Raw genomic sequence first — 13,893 nt, 5'->3', positions numbered from 1 at the left:
TATCTCTGAAGGAGGACCTTTATCTGTCTGTATCTCCCTGCAATGGGTGTTCAGGAGTCCTGCCAGTGACACCTACAGTGCAGAGCTCCACTAAACAGCCTGTACTCACTGGGTTCGTATCTCCACTTGCTGCCAACGAACTGGGAAGAGGCAAGTTTATCCTTCTGCCAGCTCTCTAAGTACCAGATGCTGGTTGATATGGACCTCTGTATGCAGAGGTCATCTTTTGTGGGAAGGCACAAAAAAACTTACCTGAAAAAGAGACATGTTTGGGGAGTAACAGCACCCTACACTACATCTGAAAAATTTGGGTAGTCCAAGAAGTGGGCTAAACAGTAAATTTTTTTTTTTTTTTTTTTTTTTTTTGAGACAGAAATTTGAGGAAATCCCTTTGACTCCACTCATGCTTACAGTGGCATGTAGCTGCTATAAACTGCTAAGTTAATTTGAGCATCAGCATAGTTTAAAGAGCAAAATAATTTCACATAAAGATTTTCTCCATTGGAAGATCGACTCAGATTTTTTCAGTTCCCGTGGATACTTCTTTGGAATACTTCACATTTTTTCCAGGGAGTACTTCATTTGTTTCAGATAACTATGCATCATACCCAAATTCACAACTAGAATAGCTGGTGTTAGCACACTGAAATCTGTACTAGACATCTTAAGTTCCATATGCTACAGTACTCAAGTCTTCATTTTCCTGTTCAATAGCATAGTTAAAGCTAAAAGAAGAGCAACGCTTTTTCCTTTACTATGCCTATTTAATTCTGGGTACATCCAGACTCCTCTGTATGTTTAAAAAGTCACAAGCACATTAAAAGAAAACTATTAATTGCTGAGTGGCAGTAGCTTAAAAACATATTTGCAGAATTTAGGGCAGAAAATCCTGTTCATTTATTATATCAGTTTATCCTTCAGATGCAGCCTTAGTAGAGGGCTGCATACTACTGTGGCTAACATACAGTATTTAGATTTAAAGCCCTTTAATTTTCTCTCATCAATATTTGGAGAAAAATGGAACACAGTGCTATACAACAATGAATAGTGAGTCTCCCTTCAGTTTGTCTTTCATAGCTTTGTGTTTAATGATATAATCCACTTGTTAAAGCTAGTGGTAGGCCAATACTAGTGCAAATTTCCTTTTTTTTTTTTTTTACTGTCTGTGAAGAATTCTTAGAATCCAATGGAATATTGATGAATGTCTTGTATTATTTACCTGTTTTACCTGCTATAAAAATATTGCACTTATTCCAATTCTTCAACAATACCCTTTCTAGAAATTAACTCTTTTCTAATATAACATTCCTGCAATCCCTCTAGTTTTCTACGATAATATTACAGCCTGTTTCTAGAATTTTTAAATTTAAATTCTTTAAGAAAATTTCATAGATAATGTTTTGGATTACCTATTATAAGATAACATTACCTCTATGCATTTGAAGAAGAATAAAACATTTAAAGTTATCTCTAGATATGACTGAGGTTCTACAGTTTTTCTTCCTGCACTTTTTTTTTTTTTCCTTCTCTGATTTATGGAATTTCTTTCTGAACAAATATATTGATTAAAATTTCTCAAGTATGTGATCAATTCACCTTTAATACCACCTTGCACAAGCACTGTGTCAGATCTAAAGTTCTTGTTAGAAGTGTTTCTTATTCTCTTCTCTAGAAATCTGAAACTTGAATGTACTCTAAGACCATAAGGCAACCCAAAACACAGCATTGTAGAGTGTCTGAGATAGGAAAGCATGTCTGGAAATTATCTAGTACAACATCCTGCTCAAATCTGGGTAAGATACAACAGGTTGTTTAGGGCTGTGTCCAGCTGGGTTTTGACTGTCTGCAAAGATAGAGACTCCACAAACTCCCTGGGCAAGCCATTCCAGTGTTTGACCTCCCTCACAGTAAAGAAGTTTCTTATGTTTAAACAGAATTTCTGGTATTTCAGTTGTGTCCATTGCACCATCACTTTGAGGAAGTTAGAAGGGTTGTGTCCTTAAGCACTTCCAGTCATGTTACTACCTTTTCTGAGCTTACCATCTCCATTGCCATCAGCCTAAAGCTGTTTAGGTTCTAAACACTACATAATTAAGGCCCTTAGAGATGTACTGAGCATGGTCTGGCCTTGATGAAGTTACTTCGAACTTTATAACACCCAGATGAGAAAATGCAAAGAGAGGGTTTAACTCTTCAATCTTTCACAGTAGCCTAGCATTAAGAGAACTAAACTATTTTAAGAAAGAGAAGATGTGAAAGCTAAAAATCAATTTGACTCAGTGCAATCCCAAGTCCACTATGCCAGCACTGCCCTATTCTGTGCAAAATCCCAGTTTTTCTCTCAGTTGGAACTGGTGTCACCAAGAATGCAATATGAGACATGAAGGTGGATAGGCAAAGCATTTCCAATTCCTTTCCAAGAGCCAGATGCACTAAACATCGCCGTAAAATATACCTATCCTTCCTTAGAACCTGTTTTTCTGTGTTTTTCTTTTTTATTTTTTGTACTGCTGGACTTTTTATGTTACCTTTACTTTGCATAGTGGTTGAACTTCTAGCCAGCAGGCCTAGAACATCAACAAAATTTACTAACTGAATACCATGCAGAATCGAGGCTGCTTACATCAGTCAACATGTTTTATCATAATGAAATGAATATCAATGCAAAACATATGAGGGAAAACAACTGACTGGCTCTGACAGCAGTGCCTATGATAAACAATGTTTTCTCAAGTTCACTCAAGTTTTACTTACTTTAACTTTTTCATGCTTCATGATTTAAGCTGCTAAGATGTTAACTACTCATGTTGGCAGACAGCAATACCTGAAGATATTCCAAAACCAACTGTGAATGAGGATGTTGCATGCTTTTCTTACTCTGTGAATTGAAGGGGTTTTTGGAGGTTTGTTTTTACCGTTATTCATCTTGTGTGGTTATTGGATCAATATAAGCCACTAAATAAAAATAAAATAAAGCAAGAATGCTCTTCGTTCTATTAATTTTATGAAATTAAAAAACCTCAAAAGTTTAGACTATTTATTTTTCCTCAGAGAGGGTTGACATTTTGACAATATGGTGGTTTTATCATCATCCTTAAGATCTTATGTTTATTGAAGAGCTCATATATTATATCAGAGTATTGTAAATTTTGTGCATATGGTTTAAAAGCAGAATTAATCAAGTTGAAGGTTTTCATTAATTTTATAGTCCATATTTAAATTATATACTTGTAATTACTTAAAAGTGCAGAGATTCCTCCAACATTCCTTTACCACCATCATTTCTATAGGCAAGTAAAATTTCTATAAGTCTAATAAATAACAACAGGCTTTTAAAGTGATTGAGCTATTGCTTCTAAAAATTATCACAGAACTAGAATATTCCTTCAGTGGTTATTACCCTCAAGGAAATTAATGTATATGTAAAATTTATATTCATATTAATAAGATTTTAGCAATTCTCAGGGTGAATATAGAAATAAAAATATACAGTATTACCTGGGGTGGATTATTATCTAGTTAAAATTTACTGTTGTAGTGACATTTAGAATTTGTGCTATTTGAGTATTGGCCCCTCAAAATCCTTGAGGCAACCTCATTGGCTTTATCCTCAAATATCTAAATAAAGATATTTCTGAATGAGATTTTTACATTTTTTTTCCTTTTATGTACTTTTATCTGATGCTACTTTTACCCCTTTTTTCCTACTTACAAACATATTTTGAAGTTTTGCAATTTCTCGTACACAAGAAATTGCAAAAAGAAATGACAGGAAAAATTTTTGCACAATTTTGCACAAATTAATGTCTCAATTTCCTTTAACATTGATTTGGCACATTCAAAATGAAATGCCATAAAGTATTTGTTTAATATCAGAGCCTTTTCTTTGTCTGTGTCTCAGAGCAACAGGTAAGTCCTAATTCTTCCTTTTATGAAGAAAAAATTAAAGTGATATCAAAGTGATCATGTGTGTCATACCTCATTCTGTACCTTCTCTTTGTGGATTCTTATAATTTGCAATAGCAAACTTCTTTATTTTATATATGTTTTGTTTCCGTGTGAGTGGTGGTTCAAATCTTCCACTTGTGTTTTCACTTTGTTTCTGGGATTTTTGTCTAACAGTGCAGAGCTCTCATAATGGTTTTAGAGAAGATACATTGACCATGTCAAGGGGTAGCCCAAATCTTCATGAGATTTACTTCTCCATTTCCTAGCTGAAAGGATACTTACTCATGCATATACAAGAATAATTTCTACTTTGAAATGCCCATCAGGTTTTTAATGACTAGTTCATATTTTTGAGATATTTTAAACACCTTTCACTTTGAAATCAAGATTATTTATCCAGTGCTTTAACAGTGCATTTTCTTATTTTTCAGAGGTGAAAAATGTTTTATTTACCTACTAGAGCTCTTTTCCTAATCAGTTTACTTAAACCAGCTGCATCCTTTCACCCAATTGTTGATATTTTACTTTCATCTCTAAACATTTACATTAATTCGTCACAAAGAATGTTTTACATGCCACATTAATACATATTCAATCCACTAATATTCTCTCCACTACTCTAGCAGAACAAGGAAGCTCAGAGCTCCTCTCTGAAACACACCTGTCAGTTCAGGTAAGTCATACTCCCATCAAAACTCCTGTCTCAAAACCAGGTTTTCCTACAAATTTATTTTTGGATTTCACTGAAATTTCATGACATACCATTGTTAAAAAGCAGCAAGGTACAGAGAGTATTGCAATTCCATAAGCTTTCCTAGATTCTTGCCTTTGCAGACATCTGCTTGAAACAAGCTCTATGTGCAACCATTTAAGTGCAACAAAGCCACGCCAATGCAGCATGCCGTTGGAGCTACTACAGCCCATTTTTCAGCCAAACAGCATACTAGGCCAGGGCAGATAACACCTGAAGTAACTGGATATTTCCTTAACAAAGTACAGTTCTGCAAGTAGACTCTAATCTGTGTGGTACAGCCTAAAAGTTCAGGAAACCTTCCAGCAGTAGTCCCCAGAACAAGCAGGAGGGATACAGAAACAAATCAGAAGTTACCTGCTTTAATTACAGACTTTACTGTATTTGAAACTACAGTATATAATTTCTTTGCCCACAGATTATATATAGGATAAAATGACAGTATTTTGTCAGAGAAGTTGTGGAGATGAACTCCTTTATTATGATGAAAACAGATTGGATCATGACATAATGCAAGTCTTATGGGAAAATAGAAAAGATTAACTCCTCTTGTTAATTTCATACATCAACTGTAATGAAACATAGAAAAAGAGGGAAACATTGAACATGTAATTCTTAGTCACTTTGATTAAGATTTCAGGTGTTTATTTAGAAGGGCACTTATGCTAGTATTAAATTAATATACTTAAATATGTAAGATAATTGAGTGTATTACAACATTATTTTCACATGTGTATATAAATATAATAAAGTATAAAAATACATATCTAGTTATGTATTTAAGAGACTCACAACAGCTCCCACCATGTAGCTTTAATACAGAGTGGGAAAGACCATGGCAATGTGTTCTTGTGAGGGGGAAAAGAAGGGGCCAATGAGAGAGCCTGTTGCAACCTCATGGATCACTAATTGGGGCATCCATCACTGACCATAGTTTGGAAACCCTAGTTCCTGATATAGTTTGTTTAATAATAGAGAAGGTAAATTAAATATATTCATAATGAGTTTGCTATTAGCAATGAGGTAATTTAATAATTTACCTGATATTTACTGTTCAGTAATTTCCAGATTATTGTTTTCAGATAACCACGCTGAAATATAGGACAAGAGAAATGTATTCTCTGTAGGAAATTAAATAAAAAGTAAAACAAAACAAAAATGAACATGGAAATTCAAGCTGAAAGGGTTTCAGTTTAAAAAACCAAACCAAAACAAAAACAAAAAAACAACCCTCAGTGAAATTATGCCTTATTTCTGCAACAACCCTGTGAGAATGTTTCCACAGATGAAAAATTATGTGTAGCTTAAGTTATAAAAAATTCTCCTTAACAATTCACAGCAATTGATAAAGTTGACTGAACATGGGACAAGTTCTAGCAGCCTATCTGTCTAGCAAGTTCATCTTTAAATAGGAATCCTTCAAAGTTTATGAATAAAGTTAATTAAACAATTAACTCTCAATTACAGCAATTAGGACATCCAAAGGCCGTTGTACATATTTGGGAAGCAATCCTGATAGTACACACAAACCTAGTATCTCTTATCATATATATAGTATCAAAAGATGTCATTGATGAAACTGGTGAAATTACAGTAGTTCAATAATCAGAAAAAAAAAAAAAAACAAAAAAACAAAAACAAATCCAAACCCACCCAATCAAAAAACCCCCACCATTTCTGACAATATAGAATACATTATAAATGTTCCCTTACAGCTAACATTTTCTAGTATGGATGCTACACGTTATATACCTGATGTGACTTTAGTTCTTTTATAGAAAAACTATAGTCAAAACTGTAATCTACCTAATTAAGAATCAGTGCATCCTATATGGCTGATAATAAGATTTTAGGAAATATGTTCCTAAACTTATCTGGAATGTTTACATCTGCTTTTGGCCTTTCACTACATTGTTAATTTTTACTCTCCCACTTCTCCAGGTCATAAAATTGGAGTAATGTTTAGCTACAAGCTAGAGGTGAAAACTAATTTGTTCTTACACAGTGCTTTAAACATGCAAAGCACCATATAAATTTTAAGTCAGTAAACATTTACAAAACACAATCTAATTCAAAATACATTTTTCATTGTTATTGTTTACAAATTGTATTGATATCAGAACTTTCTCTTTAACCTGGGACATATACTGGATTTAAGAGAAATAACCTTTGTAAGTACATATCTCCAATAAGACAACAGCATCAAGAAGATAGTATTGGCAGCACTGAAGTAAAGAAAGACTCTTTATCAGATTCTGACCTCTGTCATATGTAAGAGTATATGTGGCATGTTTTGCCCTGATTCATCAGTAACAATGCAGTGTTACCTCAATCATTACTTTTCAAATTTGGAGGAGACCTCAAAAAATATTTGGGAAAATACTGCTGCCTATATGCACTGAGACAAGAGAAATGAGATGATTATTCAAGCAATAAAAGGGCTTATTTGTTTTCATCAATTTATTTACAAATGCCTTTATATCCATTGCCAGTGTTACTGCTGTTACCTGTATCTTTTCTCTGGAGAAATGGAGAGTGTGTGGTGTGATGTATACTAATGAATAACTGTGTTGCAGAAATAATACTAAAATCTGATAGAGAAACTTTTTCACACCCTTCGCGATCAGGGCTGGCAAGACAAATCATTAAGAGTCCCACATTCTGGATGAGGCTGTACACAGGCAGATGTTACCACACCAACAGATTGGGGAACAGATAATGTTGAACACTTTCACTATGTATCTCAAACATGCACTAATTCTTACAATGGCAACACTTCACAGGCCTTGAGACAGAAGTCATAAAAAGGGACTGTTCAAAGCAGAGAAGCAGCAGTTCACCAATGTACTAATGCCCATTTGTTCTCAGACTTTCCAGTCACTACTAATGCATCAACACCTGAAATAATTATTCTTCCTGCATGAGGAAAAATTGTTTACCAATAATATGTATCCACGTTCTGATTAAGTACAAAGTTCATTGCGATCTTTTATTTGATCCCAACTTCATGTACTTGCCAACAAGTAGTAGAAGACTCAATATTCCTACAACACACAAATCATAAGGCATTTGTGCCACAAAGGCCTTTGTTGGTAACCAGAACAACAGAAAATTTGTCCATTATTTGCAATTTTACATTTTTTTCATTACACATTACACGTTTCATTGTAACACGACGTTCATAATAAAAATCCTCAGTTTTACTTACGTCCATCTCATCACAGGGGAGATGTCAGATCAAAGATTAAGAATAGACAAGGAAAAAATACTTTACTTTTTAGTCACTCAATATTTTCAGAAGATAAGAACACTGGATGCAAATCTGCCATCTGCAAAAGGAATGTGGTTACTTTCCTATCTCAACTACTCCTCTGAAGAAGTGCAAATTTTTATGAAGTATCCAACACATTAAAAGAATCTAGTACAGAGTTGGGTAGGAAATTAAAATAGAGGATCATCTTCCCATTTATTTTTGAAGAGACAATCATGGAAGAGTATTAAAAGCAATCTGAAAACTAACTGACAATTTCCCCTTTGTGGATTATTCTTATGTGAGGATTGATCTGAGATAATACCAAGATGCAATTAATTTAAAAGTGAGGTTGCCACTGCAAAGAATTAAACTCCAAATAAAACTGTTATTCAAAATAATTCCTTGGCATCAAAGAGTATAAAAATAGCCACCTAAGGAAAAATACATATATGTATTTTACATATCATGTGACAATTTTAATGATAATCAGCAAGAAATATGAGATTAAAATATAAATATTCTGAGCCCCTTACCTTTTATTGTTTTACAAGTGAAACAATTACTTCTGTGTGACAAAAAAGACAGTTATTAACTATCCACAGAAAGAGAAAGCCCACAGAATCAGTTCCGATCCATATAAATAATGGAGCTGGTTGTACAGAAGCACAATTTTAAATGCAGGAAAACAACTAAATAAATTTCCATTTTCATTATATATTTATTGACTTTGAAATCAATGTTTTTGCTTTGTAATTCATGTATTGGGGTTCCTCCTCTTTGTTCCTTTGTTTGTTTGTTTTATTTTTTATTTTTATTACTATTATACATGATGTAGACCTGTAGGTAACTGAGGCTCAGACTGATTTCTTCATAACCTCTGTATTACAATTTGCAATAGTAGCTACAGACTCTGTATGATGCCCTTGCCTAAAACTTTGCTATTTATTGGTTTTGCATATATACAAGGATTCACTAATTCTCTTGAAGAGTCAGAGGAAGAATACAGTCAGCTTCATTCCCTCATATGTGTTCACTTACATGATTAAAAGTGGTAAATCATCCATTCTGAGAGGAACACAATCTTTTAGAATATAATCAGCAGGTAGAAATGCTTATTAAAAAGGAACTACTGTTGCACAACTATTTCAGAATTATGCTGTCTTACAGATTTTTATCTCATAACATGATTTAGAAAATATGTAATCTAAACCAATGTTTGTTCTAAATCTTTTAAAAACTTGACTCCCTTAACAGCTTCTTGTTGAGCAAAAATTTTCAATGAGAGAGTCTACATTTCCAGTTTTTTGTCCTAAGTAGTTTTCCCAATACCTTTCTTTCTTGCAAAATGCATTCTTTTGTCTCATAATGTAGGAAGAATTTGATTACCATCCAGTTTAAATAATCTTTCTTTCACAAAAGTGTATTAAACACATTCTTAAATTTTTCATGATCAGACAAATTTTTCAATCCTAGTCATTCTTCTTGCTCTGTTTTACATTCCAATTTGTCTTTCTGAAGAGTGTGGCTGTCCTAGACTTCTTATTCCAACTAGATATTACCATGTTAGAATCACAGTAAATTTTCAAAACTTGACAAACTTTACAAAATTTCACTGAAATTAAAATGGCAGTCTTTCAAAAGCTTTCTAAGATTTTATCTAGACCAAATAATAATAATAAAAATCTCAGCTCAGTTTGTAGCTTAAAGTTAAAAAAAAAAAAAGTAAACATTATAATTGTGGTTTTACTTATTGAGAACACCACAGAATGACAGCCCTGGAAGAACTGAGGAAATGGAGAAAGACTTGATTCTAAACAAAGAAAAAATCATCTTAATTTGAAACACTAATGAGGGATTTAGCTTCACATATTTGTGCTACAGACTAAAAGCACATAACAGCTAATATTAATTAGTCTGACTATGAATCCTTTTTGTGTTATTTAGGAAATATTTGTCATTAACAGAACATACAATGGAACAATAAAATATATCAGAGGGCTGACTACAAATTGGTTTTACATTTACCAAAAGAGATTACTGCTTATACTACTATAAATTGATAGGTTAAATTTTTTAATTCTGGGTCTGAAAATACTGGGTTTCTACTTTTAATATCTACTCTTATTTGCAAATATTTTGTCTTTTCTAAGAAACTGAAAATATTATAAGTTTTATGTTCTATATTTACATACCTTATTAGAATACAAAACATGCACAGAATCAGAGATGGCACATTTGTATAATATAGTCATTTCACTATTTCTCTAAGCTATTTCAAAATTTAGAATTTTTACTTGCATATGGGAATACATTATTTACTCATTTTTACTAATCATGACAAAGCTAACAAGTTATCTTTCTAGTGGTTAAATAAGTGATTTTTGAAGTAACATTTAAATTTTAATAAGGTCTCAATCCCACTGCCTGTCAGTAGCAACCAGATGTGATTTCCCAAACTTTATACCATAAAGCAAGGTCAGAGTTAAACTAACCTCTACCAGAAGTAATATTATGGAGTGATAGAATCAGCTCTGGGTTTCTACACAATCTGGTCAAAACTAAATTTTCCTGTCCAAAGGAAACAAAGCTGAGACATGAACAGAGCTGGACATGAAAAGGCTGGACCTTGGACAGAGCCCAGGGGAGCTGGACTTGCACCTTTTTGAAGCCAGCAAAGAATCACAGAGAGAATGGCAACTTGTGCTAACAGAGGGAGCAGCCTCTCTGCCCTTGCTGCTCTAACTCCCAGCAGGGTTTCCTCAGGTTCCTCTCCGGGAAAAGCCACCTCCTGTAGTCTAATGCCCTGGTGTCTTCCCACCTCACCTGTGCCTAGGATCCATCCACAAAGCAACTGCCCATCTTGTGCTCTTGGTGCACCAGAGTAAGATCTTTCATCTAAAGCTGAGCACTGAGTGCATTTGGAAAGAGGAGAAGGGACAGTTTTCTTATAACTCTCTTCTAGACAGATACAAGGCATCACTAGAATGATCTCACACAGGACAGAAAGAGAGCCAAAGGGCCACACCATCTTCCTTGATTGTTGCTGCTTGTTCCCTTCATACAAAGGTTACACGTCCATGTGACTTCATATCAGTCTGTTAATCAAAACTCTGCTACGAAAACTTAAAGCTCTTCAACGTGCATGTACAAGAGAAGTTTAATTCAAGCTTAAAACACTTTAAGTAGGTGATTAATATGCTGTGATGGAGAATACTTAAATATACTTGAATGACTTGGAGGAAAGCAACTAACCAACCGAGAACCTCAATTTTAAAAGCAAAAAATCTATTCCCTTTTTGATGAGTGTGGAGGAAGAAAGTTTTTCTTTGTTTGTTTTTTTTTTGTTTTGTTTTGAAGGTAACACACACTGGGCTCCACAGCATAACAGGAAGTTCTCAAGCCTGTACTGAGAAGGGGAAGAACTTGCTCTGATTTATTCATCTCTGTATATTGAGCACTGATGGTGCAATGACTACTGTTGTTACCATGATAGCTTTCCCCCTCAGATGGGATTTCTTTTTAACTCCTGAATACTTACGCCTGTCCTCAAACTCTATGCAGAAATCATGCCTCAACATTGTATTTTTTAATTATATCTCAAGAAAAAAATATTAACTAAATGATAACTTTTTGAACTATCCAGTTTTATCATTAAATTTGTCTCACTTGGTGAATAATTGAAGAACAAAACAATGTATTAATGTAAAAAGGAAACTTATAAAGTCATCATTGTTCTTATTAATGTTTGAATATTGTATTTGATAAATGACTAAAATTCTCTCTTGAAGTAATGATCACTTTAAAATAAATATGGACATGTTTAGAAATCAACACCAGTTAAATTTATTTTAATTGAAATCGAGAATAAGAGACCCAGAGCTTAATAGATCTGCTCACTTAAAGCTTGCATAGTTAAAAGACAGCAAAGCAAACATGCAAAGAATTCCCCATAGAAGTTTTGGATCTGGTTAAGATTTATTAGGAATACAAATACCTCTGAGAAAATTTTATCTAGGTGTATTTCCACGCTGTTATCATGTTGGTACTCTGTTTTTCTAAACAGCTAATATAAAAAAATAAATACTATTGTTGGTGAACAAATTTACAAAAAAAAAAAAAAAAAAGTAATATGTAGATTATCAAACACAAAGTATGTTTTTTGTTAATATTGTGATATTTCTAGAGACTACAATTTTCACAAGCTATTTTGCCAATACCAGCATAGTACCTCTGATGTGGGAAAACACAAACATTAAAACCTATGAGACAGTAGAAATCAGGTAGATACACAAGGAAAAAAATACACTAGGTCTATGGATAGTAAAATATGGGGTTTTTTTAAAAAAAGGAAGAGAAAATAAAAAGTGAAGAAGATCACAGATTCTGTGGCTTAACTGAAATAATACAGAACCAGAAATACATAAAGGTAGAATGATTGTTTTAAATTAAAAAGGCAGAAACAAACACATACAAAAAAAAAAAAAAAAAAAACAAAAAAAAAAAACAACCAACCAACGATCCTCTTACAGGTCAAATTACACACATTCCACTTCCAAATATTTCTTACTTCCTCAGATATAAAATCCTGCCATACTTTTGAGAAATATATCAAAACATTAGTTTTCCGCATATAAATACTTGTGTGTCAGAGAATGCAATTTTTCAACTAGCAAAAACAAGAAGAAAAAGTAAAAGCATATTGTATTTGAATAATATGCTGTTCTTACCTGTCTTGTAAAGCTAGCTTGTCACTTGTTCAATAATACCTTCATCCGATGTCTATATCAACTCATCTAACCTTAAATGAAACATTGTGTTAGGGGAGAAGCTCTCATTTCTATTACTTTTTATACAAAAAATATAGATGACAGATCCTTTTACAAGGTAGCCTGGAGTGACTAGTTCTTGTCACAATGTTGTCATAGTGACAGTGACATCAATATACTTCATGACAATCAGTACAGCAATTTATCTGGAGAAAACATCAGCGTTGATTCCTGAGTGTATTTTGTATTGATTTCCTTTTCAAGTCTTATTAGATTATTTATTTTTTGCACTGTTCCTTAATTCAAATGTGACTGTATGAATTCTGGTTATAAGCAGCATTGTAAAAAAAAAAAAAAAAACAAAAAACCCAAAACAACAAAAAACCACACACACACAAAAAAAAACCCAAAACAAAAACCAAAAGAACCCAAACAAAACCAAAACAAAGAAAAAAAAACCAAACAAACAAAAAACAAACCAAGACTGGAACAATATGGAACAAAAAACTTTTACTTCAACATTTCTTTATACAAATTAAAATCTCCATTATTTGTTAGCATAACAGAGATACCTCCTAGGTCTGATCCACTGACTCTGCACTCATAATCCTTTTTTAAAATAAGATACAGGGTTGCTTACAGTATAAAGTACTATACACTGCTACACAAAGGAAAAGGAGTCCCCTAGAAAGAGGCAATATATTCTCAGTATCAAGTATATTTTGCTAGGAAATACTGTATGTCCACTAAAACCCCTCAGTTTCATGGCCTTTCTTCTCATCGTTTTAATGCCAGTCTTCAACCTACAGCTCATTACCTTCCTGAAACTTTTCACATTTTCCCTCCCTAATTGTTAGATGACATACAATCACGTGAAGTTCCTGAGACAGAAAGTATATAGTTCCCAGTTTTTGTCTGGGAACTCTGTCCCTGAAGGTAGGTGAAGGCTGAGGTTCACCTCTTACCTATCTAATCTTTGTACTGTATGTAATCTGCCAAGGCAACAGATTAGTGCTAATTGTGGTATTCTCTATTGATAATAGAAATAATTTTCAGACTAAAGGTGATAAACTTTAGTGTTGATGTCAAATGTTTCCTTCAAATTTTATGACATTAAAAAAAAAGAATGCTTTATGATGTTATTACTCACAGACTAATGACAATATTGAATCCTG

General features: G+C 33.3%; 1 protein-coding gene across 1 annotated transcript in view; it reads right to left on the bottom strand.

Annotated features, from left to right (window-relative positions):
- Window positions 1–12,802, bottom strand: part of DGKB (diacylglycerol kinase beta) — a 397,600-nt gene extending 384,798 nt beyond the window's left edge. The window contains exon 1 of the mRNA XM_032991591.2: window positions 12,680–12,802. The gene's annotated coding sequence lies outside the window, so the exon portion shown is untranslated. The remainder of the gene's footprint in view (window positions 1–12,679) is intronic.
- Window positions 12,803–13,893: the final 1,091 nt, after the last annotated feature.

Source organism: Tyto alba, unplaced genomic scaffold (assembly GCF_018691265.1).
Source record: "Tyto alba isolate M040663 unplaced genomic scaffold, T.alba_DEE_v4.0 Super-Scaffold_38, whole genome shotgun sequence".
NCBI lineage: Eukaryota > Metazoa > Chordata > Aves > Strigiformes > Tytonidae > Tyto > Tyto alba.
This window is presented reverse-complemented; position numbering and strand designations above follow the sequence as displayed.